The 12,850-nt window shown below is 35.1% G+C and overlaps 1 protein-coding gene across 11 annotated transcripts in view; it reads left to right on the forward strand.

Annotated features, from left to right (window-relative positions):
- Nucleotides 1-12,850, forward strand: part of stat5a (signal transducer and activator of transcription 5a) — a 199,059-nt gene that overhangs the window by 115,263 nt on the left and 70,946 nt on the right. For all 11 annotated transcript variants that reach the window (XR_015479601.1, XM_087242303.1, XM_087242305.1 and 8 more), the window contains 1 exon segment: nucleotides 1,958-2,023. The gene's annotated coding sequence lies outside the window, so the exon portion shown is untranslated.

The following is a 12,850-nucleotide window of genomic DNA, read 5'->3' on the forward strand; positions in this document are numbered from 1 at the left end:
ACAGTTCTAAGTGTTAATTAACTATAAAGAATGAATTTGCTTTAATTAACTCCAAATTTGCTGATTAATAATATTAATAAAAATTATTCATTTTATTTACAATTTTTTTAAGGTAAGGGTTCGCAAACAATTTATTTGGGCTGAATTTAAACAAACAAATTAAGCTGAACATTATTTAATTTAATTTGTTGTTTTAAATTCAGCCCAAATTAATTGTTTGCAACATTTATTTTTTTTTTTTCAGTTTAGTTATTAATTTATTAGTTGGGTTTAGGTGTTGGAGAGGATTAGGGATGTACACCACTTGAAAAAAATCTTGTTGTGGATCCCAGTTGTGAGCAACAAATAATAACTTGACTTCTAGTTGATCATTTGGAAAAGAGGCAGAAGGTCGATTTTTCTGATGAATCATCTGTTGAACTGCATCCCAATCATCACAAATACTACAGAAGACCTAATGGAACCCACATGGACCCAAGATTCTCACTGAAATCAGTCAATATTGGTGAAGGAGAAATCATGATTTGGGGTTACATTCAGTATGGGGGTGTGCAAGAGATCTGTAGAGTGGATGGAAACATCAACATCTTGAGGTATCAAGGCATTTGTGCTGCCCATTACATTACAAAAAACAGGAGAGGGTAAATACTTTAGCAGGATAGTGCTCCTTTTCATACTTTAGCCTCCACATCAAAGTGCCTGAAAGCAAAGAAGGTCAAGGTGCTCAAGGATTGGCCAGCCCAGTCACCAGACATGAACATTATTGAGCATGTATGAGGAAAGATAAAGAAGGAGGCATTGAAGATGAATCCAAATAATCTTGATGAACTCTGCAAGTCCTGCAAGAATGCTTTCTTTGCCATTCCAGATGACTTTATTAATAAGTTATTAGAGTCGCTGTACATTATTCCTGTTAATTGGCAAAACTTATCTATCAAAGTCAGATCTTACTGTCGTAATTAAATAGTTAAAATCAAGGTATGATCATGTTTTATTTTGGTAAAATAAGCATTATCTAGAGGCCTTTGCCTTTCATATACGCCACTTTTGATACCAAATGATCTACTAAAAGTCAAGTTATTATTTGTTGTTCCTAAAACTTAAATAGGCAACAAATCTTTTGTCACGTAGTGCAGATCATGCAGAATGTGCACTAATAAACAGCCAATATCTCATAGGCAGGTAATAAGCTACTAATTAATAGTGAGAATTGGTCCTTAAACTTATGTGTTACAAAATTTGAAATGAAAACATTTCAGTGACAGTTCTAAAGTCAATGTCAGCGTTACTTCATGGCAGAAGCTTCCGGAATGCCTCAAATACTGTTTTTCTGAAGAAATGTACAGCAGTTTTCACTTACTTTGACTGATTAAACCAGAGTGTTCATTTTACATGTTCAGTTAACCAATCATTTGATTACGCACTGTCCATTTTTACTAACGTGAGTGTGTGAGACCTTCAGTTTTGTCATTCAGAGCCCAGAAAGCATAGATTGAACACATTTAATGCTTCAGCTGTCAGTAAAGACATATTCCTCTCTCAGTCTCTCGCTCTCTCTCAGATGTTCTTTTCCTCTGAGGAGAAAACAGCAGACTGAGAGGAAGCAACAGTCTTGCAGACATTAAAGGGACAGTTCATCCAAAAAATTAACATTCTGTCATCATGCATTATCCCTTCACTTCTTCCAAACCTGTTTCATTTCTTTCTTTTGTTAAACACTAAGGAAGTTGACCAGTCTTGACCAGAACGATCAAGGGAAAATCTGATTTCTTAGTTCACAAAGGCTTTAACAAGCCCTTGCACTCATATACCTCATGTCTTCAGTGTGTAGCGCTCTGGAGTGCCTTGTTACATACTGAAATGAGCGCTCTTCTTTTTCTTTTTTTTTTTTTTGTTTGCTCAAAATTGTACAAGATTCTCACACAGCTTTTTCTATTTTTTTTTCTCAAATGTGCAGGTTTTCCACGTATTCCTCTCCAGAAGTTCCTGTTCGTAGATGGTAACTGGGAGCTCAAGATAAGAGGTAAATATTTACTGTATTTATTTACAGTTGAAGTTAGAATAATTAGCCCTGAATGAATTATTAGCCCCTGTTTATTTTACCCCAATTTCTGTTTATGGAAAGAAGATTTTTTAGATAAATTTTTAAACATAATGGCCTCTACTTTAGTGATCTAGGCGCAAAGTCTAAAGCGCATGGCACAAAAGCATTAAGAGCATGTCCGAATATTTTTAGGACTAAAAATTGACTCTGCGCCCTGATGCATGGTCTAACAGGGTTGTGTTTATTCTCTTAATGAGGTCTGGCTGTGTTTTGAGCATAACGTGCATCAAACCAATCAAAGTCTCATCTCCCATTCCCTTTAAGAGTCAGTTGTGTTGCATTTGCTATTTACATGGCGGATTTTGTTAGTGTGAAAACTGAATGCTTCACTAGGGAGTAAACAGTTAAACAAACCATCTGCAGCACAAGGATAAAGAACGAGCCTCCTCTTTTCAGCTTCTTTACTTTCTCTTTACTTGTACTCTTTATTTTACTTTTTTACTTTCGTGAATAAGGAAATGGTGTTGTACGCACTACACTGAAGACGTCCATAAGCCTACATATTTAATTTAGTTTGTTAGGCTCATTTGCTTCAAAACTAATAAATTGAGTTCTAATTTCCAGCAAGCGAATAAAGGAACAATAATAACGAATAACAATGAGTTATGTCTAAGGTATCATTGATTCATTCATTCTTCTTCAGCTTAGTCCCTTCAGCTTAGTATTCATGAGGGGTTGCCACAGCGGAATGAACTACCAACTAATCCAGCACAGTACTGGGAAACACCCATAAACACTCATTCAAACACACACTATGGCCATATTAGTTTATTTAATTCACCTATGACACAAGTTTTTGGAGTGTGGGAGAATCCAGAGCACCCAGAGTAAACCCACACCAACTCAGGCAGAACTTGCAAACTCCACACAGAAATGCCAACAGACCCAATTGGGACTCGAACCAGCGACTTTCTTGCTGAAGGCGGCAATACTAACTACTGTGCCACCGTGTTGCCCTTATGTTTGAAATTAAAACTGAAAATAGGAAAAAAGCAATAGCTAAAAATGTTGGCAATGAGGGATGCACCAGCTTTTTGATTTGGCATACATTAAAACCCTCTAGACGAGGCATAATTAACAGTAACAAAGTAAGATTTGTCTCAGCCAGATTGGCAATATTAGCCAGTTCCCCTACTGTGATCCTCACCTCAGAGTCAGACATTGTGCTTATTTAAAGGCTTACAGCTACAGGAATGAAAAAATGCCTTTGTAATTTGTTTTTACTGAGAGGAGGAATTATCTACCTCCTCCCTGAAGGTGGAGGTTCAAGGTATTTGAGAAGTGCACTCCTTTGTGTTTTATTTTCTTTGCCTCCTCCTCAGCTCTGCGGTCACACAAGTTGAAGAGTTAAGGAAGGCCACAGAGGAACTTCATGTTCGTTATAATGTTGTATTTAGTTTTATCTCCTTTTTTGAAGTTAATTTATTTATTTGTTTACATTTATTGCCACTATTTCATATACTGGTAAATATGTCTCTCAGAAGCTTCATGATTGTTTGATGAGCTTATTAATAATATAATATAATATAATATAATATAATATAATATAATATAATATAATATAATATAATATAATATAATATAATAATTAATATAACATCGGTGCAACACAGTACCATAATGGGTTGCACCGTCTGTCGCCTCAAAGCAAGAATGTCGCTGGTTCAAGCCTCGGCTGGGTCAGTTGGCATTTGTGTTTGCATGTTTCCCCCGTGTTTGCTTGAGTTTCCTCCAGGCACTCCGCTTTTCCCCACAGTCCAAAGACAAGCGCTATAAGTGAATTGGGTAAGCTAAATTGTCTTTAGTGCATATGTGTGAACAAAAGGGTGTATGGGTGTTTCCCAGGGATGGGTTGCAGCTGAAAGGGCTTCTACTGTGTAAAACAAATGGTGGATAAGTTGGCGGTTCATTCCGCTGTGGCGACCCTTGATTAAAAGAAAAAAAAAAAACGAATACAAAAAGAAAATGAATGAATGAATTATAAAATGGAATACAAATAAAATTATAAAAAATGTATTGTAATATATTTTAAAATAATATATAATATAATATAATAAAATAATATAATATAATATATAAAATTGGCATATTATATAATATAATATTAAATAAGAAATAAATTAAAATAAAATGTATAATAAAATATGATAATTTAATTACTAAAAAGTTATTGTAGTTTATTTTAATATCATATAATGTAATATAATATAATATAAACAATGTAATGCTAAATAATTTTTTTTAAATGAATTGTATTATTAAAAAGTTATTGTAATATATTTAAATAATATCATGTAATTATTACAATGTCTACGATAAAGAATATTGTTGTACATTTTGTTTTAAACTATTCATTTGTACATCTATTTTAACATTGAAACATCAAATGTGTCTGTCTTGATAAGTGAGCTTTTCTTGCAGTTTACATATTTATCTTTCTTATCAGAGTATCTTATTTATTTATTTATTTATTATTTATTTATTTTTTTAGGATGTTTTATTCCTAGACATGTTTTTGAACAGGATATTGTTCATATAAAAGATTTTACTGATAGGAATTTATCTTTATTTGTAGTAGCATGGTTATTGTCAAACCGAAATTTCCAGCAATATGAATCTCAACAATAATCATGAAACCGTTATGCAATAAGATTCCTGCAACAAGAAATCACAAAATCTTCCTTTTGCAGCAAAATAAATGTCATTAAAGAATAAATATTTAAATATAAAAAAATTTAACATTGCTAAAAGCACATGCTAAATAATTGATATCATCTTTGTCAAGGGATACACTTGTTTGTTCACTCTAAATTCAGTTTTAATGCTCATGTCTTGACATATGAGGTAAATTGAGGTAAAAGTCAGATGGTAATATATTCATAAGACACTTTTAGCATTAGGATAGAGCGCAAAATCCCTACCCAGGTAGTTGTTGCTATATTTTTTATATTATTGCATAGATTTAACATGATGCTAGAAACCTTTTGGTATGTATTGGCATGAAGGCATCAGAAGTTGTTGCAGATTTTTTTGACTGCACATCTTTATTTAATCTTTTTGCACATGTATATAATGTACATATGTGTACAGTGACAATAAAAGGCATTCTATTCTATTCTATTCTATTCTATTCTATTCTATTCTATTCTATTCTACCCATAAGGCAAATATCCAGTCCTTCTACAATCCTAAAAATACTCTATTGGATTGAGATCTGGAGGCCAAATGAGTTAGTGAACTCCATTCTCATGTTCAAGAAGCCAATTTGAGATTATTGAAGCTTTGTGACATGACATGTTATTATCGTGCTAAAAGTTTGACATGATAGGCACATTGTGGTTATAAGCAGATGGACATGCTCAATCATAATACTCAGACAGGCTGTCATAAAGGCCAATTAGAGAGATGGTGAATAGCTCTACCTTCAATTTAAAAGTCTGCATTTCATTCCTTCTATATTGAAAAGATCATCAGCATTCACAAACAGAAACAGGAGCTGCGTTTCAAATCGCCTACTACTTGAATATGTACTACATTTAATCTAAAATTTATTGAATGTTGAATGTTGTAGTATTTGAATGTTCTACTGTAGATCCGCCTTTGTCGTTATCACATCCATGTCAGTTGCATGGCTTCACTTACATTCATGAATTCTCTCGAAAGGCATCATGGGATAGCATAGCATCCATTGTGAATTCAGACATACTATTCATTCATTAGTCCCTTATTTATCAGGGGTCACCACAGTGGAATGAACCGCCAACTATTCCAGCATATGATTTGCGCAGTTGATAGACTTCCAGCCACAACCCATTACTGGGAAAAACCCATACACTCTCATTCACACACATACACTAAATTCAGTTTCATTCATTCATTCATTCATTCATTCATTCATTCATTCATTCATTCATTCATTCATTCTTTTATTCATTAATTTCCCTTCAGCTTAGTCGCTTATTATCAGATGTCACCACAGTGAAATGAACCGCCAACTATTTCAGCATACTGTATGTTTTACGCATTGAATGCCCTTTCAGCCTGCAACTCATTGCTGGGAAACACCCATACACACATTCACATGCACTCATCCACTACGTTTAATTTCATTCATTCATTTTCCTTCAGCTTAGTCCCCTTATTTATCAAGGATCGCCACAGCCCTTCCAGCCGCAACCCAGTACTGGAAAACATCCATCCACAGTCATTCACACACATACACTACTGCCAATTTAGTTTGTTCAATTCACCTATAGCGCATGTCTTTGGACTGTGGGGGAAACCGAAGCACCCGGAGGAAACCCACTCCAAGATTATGCAAACACAGAAATAACAACTGGCCCAGCTGGGACTCAAACCAGCGACTTTCTAGCTGTGAGGTGACAGCGCTATCCACCGAGCCACTGTGCCACCCTTTCAAACATACTACTTGCCTCCCATGCTGTACATTCCCAACATACTATATAATGGGGAAGTATGAGATTGCGGATGCAGGCTGGGTCTTTAGCATATAAAGAGGCTCAAAATGTGACCAGAAAATTTCCCCCACACCATTACACAGGCAGCAGCCTGAACCCCTGATACAAGGCAAGATGAGCTCATGCTTGCATGTTGTTTCTGCCACATTCTTACACAGCCATCCAAATGTTGCAGCAAATTGCAATTTTTTTTTTTTTTTTTTTTTAGAAAATTAGACTTATCAAAACTGGCAGTTTTTTTTCTTTCTCATCTTGCACCAACAATTCACTCCAGACCCCATACACACTGCAACAGATTTAAGTCAGTCTCCAAACGTTTAACAACATTTTAGCCTTTCTTTTTGGAAAACTTCTTTCAAAGTTGAAAAATCTCAAAACGCAGCTATGTATAAATATAACTTTTTGGAAATTATGATGTCTAGTAATCCTCCGCCCCACACTGATTATGTTGATTCCCTTTTCAAGTCAATTGACTCGAGCTCTCCACATATAGTATATGAAGGACGTAAAAACCTGCCATGTGAAAAAAACACGCTGATCTTAGTTTGGTTTGAACAAGAAAAAGTGAAAAGTAAAAGTAAATGCCCCATTACATCGCCACCGGACCTTGGTGAAACCATGGTTGAAACCCAGACATGGAGTTTGGCAGTGTAATATAGAGAGTGGATCAAAGTGCATCAAACATTCGGTAATTAAAAAAAAATAGAATAAACATATTTGTATATATTAAACACACATCTGATGTTTGTATCTGCACAAGCTCCAAACTCACAACTTTATCTATTGGGTTAAATTAGGCTGTCCAGTCTTCATGTTCAGTCTATTACTTCAGCAGAGAGAACGGAATCTACCTCGTGATGTCAGACACAGCGAAATTCCAAGATTGTGGCACCCTAGCTCTATAACTATAGTAAAACTATAGTAAAACTATCTAAAACTATAGTACAACATGCTGTTTTTTGCAAAATGGTTACATTAATTTAGTTTGTTTAATATATTTTCATTAAAGTGGAAACCAATGTGCAAAATAATGTAAACTTGACTGACCACTTCCACTTTAAATCCTTAAAAGTTTTTCATATTTAGATTTTTTTTTTTAAATGTATGTGCTGTTTTGCCAAATTTATATCATCTTAGCATAAAATTATAAAAAGGAATTACAGCTTATGCTAGTAATTAGGGGCAGGACATTAAATTGGAATAGTTTTTCTCTCTTCTGGCTGCCATTATCAGTCTCACACAAGTCTTAAAAAAACACAATCATGAAGCTTTACTTTTATTATTTGAGCAAATATGATTGTAAAAAATAATTTGTTGTACTCTCTCAATCACTTCACTCTAAGTTTACCCAACTATGATGATAAAACCCAGAAATGTGAAAATTAAACATGAACATTAGGTTACGTTTAGATCGCCAGCATCTAAGGACGATGTTATTTTGACGTCCAATGATGAAGTGAAATGACATAGTGACATTTGAAAGTGAAATGACAAAGTTGACATTTTGTTGATTTTAGGTTGTGTTGGAAAGTGACCAAAATGTACTGTCGAGTCAACATCTTAAACCAAAATCATATTGATGTCAAATACTGACATTTATTCGTCCGGTATGCCCACCAAAATGTAACGTCTGATAGACGTCATATTGGTAACATCAACACAACTTCAAGCTGTACCATCATTAGACGTTGATTATTTTCTTGATTTTAGGTTGTGTTGATAATTGACCAAAATCTAACGTCAAGCCAACATCTTACACCAAGTTCATATTGACAACAAATACTGATATTTATTTATCGGTATGGCAACCAAAATCTAACATCTGGTAGACTTCATATTGGTAACATCTACACAACGTCAAGCTGTCGCATTATTAGACGTTGGTTGATTTTTAGGTTGTGTTGGAAAGTGACCGGAACCTTATGTCAAGCCAACATCTTAAACCAATGTCATAATGACGTCAAATACTGACATTTATTCATCAGGTATGCCCACCAAAATATAACGCTTGATAGATGTCATATCGGTAACATCCACACAACGTCAACCTGTAACATTATTAGACGTTGATTATTTTGTTGATTTTAGGTTGTGTTGGAAAGTAACCAAAATCTAACATTCGATAGTCATATTGGTAACATCCACACAACGTCAAGCTGTGACATCATTAGACTTTGATTATTTTCTTGATTTTAGGTTGTGTTGAAAAGGGACCAAAATCTAACGTTAAGCCAACATCTTATACCAACTTCATGTCGACGTCAAATACTGACATTTATTCGTCATGTATGCCCACCAAAATCCAACATCTGATAGACGTCATATTGGCAACATCAACACATTGTCAACCTGTAACAATATTAGATGTTGTTTATTTTGTTGATTTTAGGTTGTGTTGAAAAGTCACCAAAATCCAACGTCAAACCAAGATCTTAAGCCAACGTCAGATTGACGTCAAATTCTGACATCTATTCGTCAGGTATGCCCACCGAATTCCAACATCTGACAGACGTCATATTGGTAACCATCCACACAACGTCAACCTGTAACATCATTAGACGTTGATATTTAGTTGTTTTTAGGTTGCGTTGGAAAGTAACAAAAGTGAAACGTCTGTCCGATGTTGGACATTGACATTGGCCTGATGTTGGGTTCTAACATCAACCCGATTTTCATTTAGAAACAAAATGCAACATCCCACAACGTTGGAGTACAACATAAATGTGATGTAATGTTGACCTCCTGTGCCTGCTGGCATGTAATCGCACAATACAAATTCGCAGGTCACCATGCTTGAACTTTAAAACACAGCAACATTCGCGACTTGTTGCAAAAGCCAGCATTTCCGATTTGGTGCATTCGCATGCATATGAATGGAAGTCAGTGGGAGGAAAAGTGCATTGTGACCACAGCTTAATTCTGCAGAAACAGAAACCAAGATGACATAAAAATATGGTTATGCTTGTCACTGCTAATCTAAATGTTACTTCACCACTATAAAAGTTGATCTTTCTGTGGAAGTCACTGAGTCATTTTTTTTATTTTAGAGTTCAGGAAATGTGCTAGTCTTGAATAGTCCCTCAAGGTTTTTTCCCTTCACTTTCGTCAATTGGTGAAGTCTGTTCTTTGCCACTGTCGCCACTGGCTTGCTTGGTTTGGGAATTGTAGAGCTACGCATCGATGGATTTCCTCTTCAGTGTTTGGACTTCCAGCAGTGAAAATTAAACCACACTGAACTAAACTAAACTGAACTTCAACTCCGAGAACTGGACTGGAACAGTTACAATGTACTAGACCCATCTACATTGTAAAAGCGCTATAGAAATAAACATGAATTGAATTGAATGAATCTGTAGACTCAGTGAGGTCTAGCAGAGTTACATCATCAACAATTTAACAGCACATTTCTGAATTCCTCATATTATGTGCATTGGGAGGATCGCAGTTGCTCAAAGAGCCCTAGCAGAAACAAACAGCCATCAGACGGTAGCGCTGTTGTTTTTTAACATACTGAGCTCAGCGGGAGTGAAAAGTCCCGAATCCACAGTGTGAAGAAATCACAGCTTGATCTGCTGCTGAGCTTTAAAGGAACGAGATACTGCAGTTAAACGCAGATGATAAGTCTTGAAGATTATCACAGTTTGAAATGGCTGCTTCAGATACATTATGTATGTCGTTCAGAACTGCGCTGAAAATCTTATTTGACCCTGATAGGTTAGTTAATGGACATTCTGTGTTTTACGATCAAAGATGTGTGTCTGCAGATGTTCATAAGCCCTCTTTTTTTCTCTGAAAACAAATTATACATGCAGGTATTTGTAAGTCCTTTAACTACTCTGCATCATGTAATTTGTTATAACTATTTAATCGACTGACATTAAAACATTAAACAAAACATCTTTGAATATTCACATGACCTAACTTGATTATTATAACGTGTTTGCTATTAATTTCCAAGGATATCATATTATTAATCTGAATAAGCCTCTTAATTGACTCGCATACTAAATTCATTTGCAAGGATTAAAAATGTTCAATCAATTTATTTTTTAAGAGAATCTAAATTAATTGCTTGAGGTGATTCGTTTGCAAGGATTCAATCTTTTAAATAGGATGCAATCTTTGAATAAAACGTCAGGCGGCATAGTGGCTAAGTGGTTTGCACTGTCGTTTTACAGCAAGAAGGTCGTTGGTTTGAGTCCCAGCTGGGGCAGTTGGCATTTCTGTGTGGAGTTTGCACATTCTCCCTGTGCTAGTGAGTCTGCTCTCACAGTCCAAAGACATGCACTATAGGTGAATTGGGTGGACAAAATTGAATGTAGCATATGAGTTGCTAATTCTCAACACCCGTCTAAGGGAGGCTTAACTTAAAACAAAAATAAAAAAAATACGTATTCACAACATTATAATTCTTTACATTAAATTTCTAGAAGGCAAAAGCAAAGGTGACATGATTGTAGTTTAGTTTTTAGCCACATTTTACTAATTACATTTACATCACTTTCTAATTTTAGGCCAACAGGCCTTACAAACACTAAGTTCACATAGGGTTAAAGGAACACTCTGCTAGAGTTAAATGGTTGAGTTTTACCATTTTTGAATTCATTCAGCTGATCTCCAGGTTTAGCAGGAACACTTTTAGCTTAGCTTAGCTTAGCTTAGCTCATTGTAACAGATTAGACCATTACCATGTCACTCAAAAAATGACCAAAGAGTTTAGATAATTTTCCAATTTAAAGCTTGACTCTTCTGTAGTTCCATCATATAGATTAGCACTAGATGGTCATCCAAATCCCCCCAAAATAAACAATAATAATTAAAAACACTTAAACATCCCAAATAATCCACCAGCCAGTGTCTGTTTGCTACGGTATATGGGAGAGTAGCGTGAAGTGTGAATCTGTTAATGGCAACAGAAAGCCGTCAGTGTCAAAAAAACACATCATGAGATCAAACCAAAATGTGACCTGGTTTCTACATCAGCGACTGGCCAGATCACGTCACACATCAGTCAAATTTATCACATCGCATGAATCACAAACTAGTGTTTGTGTTTGTGGTCAGCTGACAGGCAGAGTGCTGCGAGTTTGCATGTGTGGTGAGCTGACTGGAAATCAGTGGTTTTTGTGTCTGCATGTCTGTGTGGCTGCTAGGAAATGCAAACATGCACACAATACACACACAGAGATAGATAGAGAGAGAGAGCGAGAGAGAGAGAGAGAGAGAGAGAGAGAGAGAGAGAGAGAGCAAGCTGTGAACTTTCACAAGTCACTTTCGTTTTTAGTGAAAGATTGTGTGTTTTTAGGCGACAAATATATTTGAAAGACAATGGATGTAGTTCCTCTCTTAGATCATAACTGCTGCTTTATTATGCTATACTTGATCTAGAGCATTTTTTGTAGTTTACCGTTTTATTGATGCTAAATAGTCAAAAGGGTACAGTATTGTTACAGTGTTTTCTCAGTTGCTTTGACCCAATTCTAGCTTGAAATACATTTTTTAAATGAGTTCAGATCTCTCAACAATTAGCTTATTGTTCACCTCAGATTGGGATTTCTTATTGATTTAAGCAAATTGGAAATGCTTTGGCACATGCAAACAGTAAGTACAATTGTCTGTAGTTTGGACAAAAACTAATTGCATATGGCTTGTTGATCAAAACTGATGAGTCAATTCTCATATAAACTGTCAAACCCTCCACAACTTCTGAATCATTTTTCATTATGTAAGCCATCACACTCAATACTGGCTATTCAGTTAACAATCATTTGTAAACACACATTGTCACCTTAGGTTCTAAATTACATTTTTGTTAAAATTAAGTTATTCACACATTCTTATTAAATGACAACTTATTTACATTACAGAATGTTTTTTTTTATAAGTTGTTTACATTTGAAGACATTTTATTTAAAAAAACAAATGTTGCACACATACTTTTTGCTATGGAATGCAAAAACTTTAAAGCTCAATATCTCAAAATCACCCAGAACGCAGACAGAACCTTATAATTCCAAGGTGACAACATATTTACACTATATACAGCATATCTGACATTGACACTGTTTATAATGTCTGCTAAATCGGTAAATTACCTCTAATTGCAATACTTAACCAATCAAGTCTGGGTGCATGAACAGTATAATAGTCAACATTTACAGTTTTTCTTAATTGCTTTGGCTCAATTTTGGTTTTAAATTTTAATTTTCAAAACAATAAGTTTAGTTATGTGTATACATACATATACAGTTGAAGTCAGAATTATTAG

Source organism: Danio rerio, chromosome 3 (genome assembly GCF_052040795.2).
Source record: "Danio rerio strain M-AB ecotype USA chromosome 3, GRCz13ab, whole genome shotgun sequence".
NCBI classification, from domain to species: domain Eukaryota; kingdom Metazoa; phylum Chordata; class Actinopteri; order Cypriniformes; family Danionidae; genus Danio; species Danio rerio.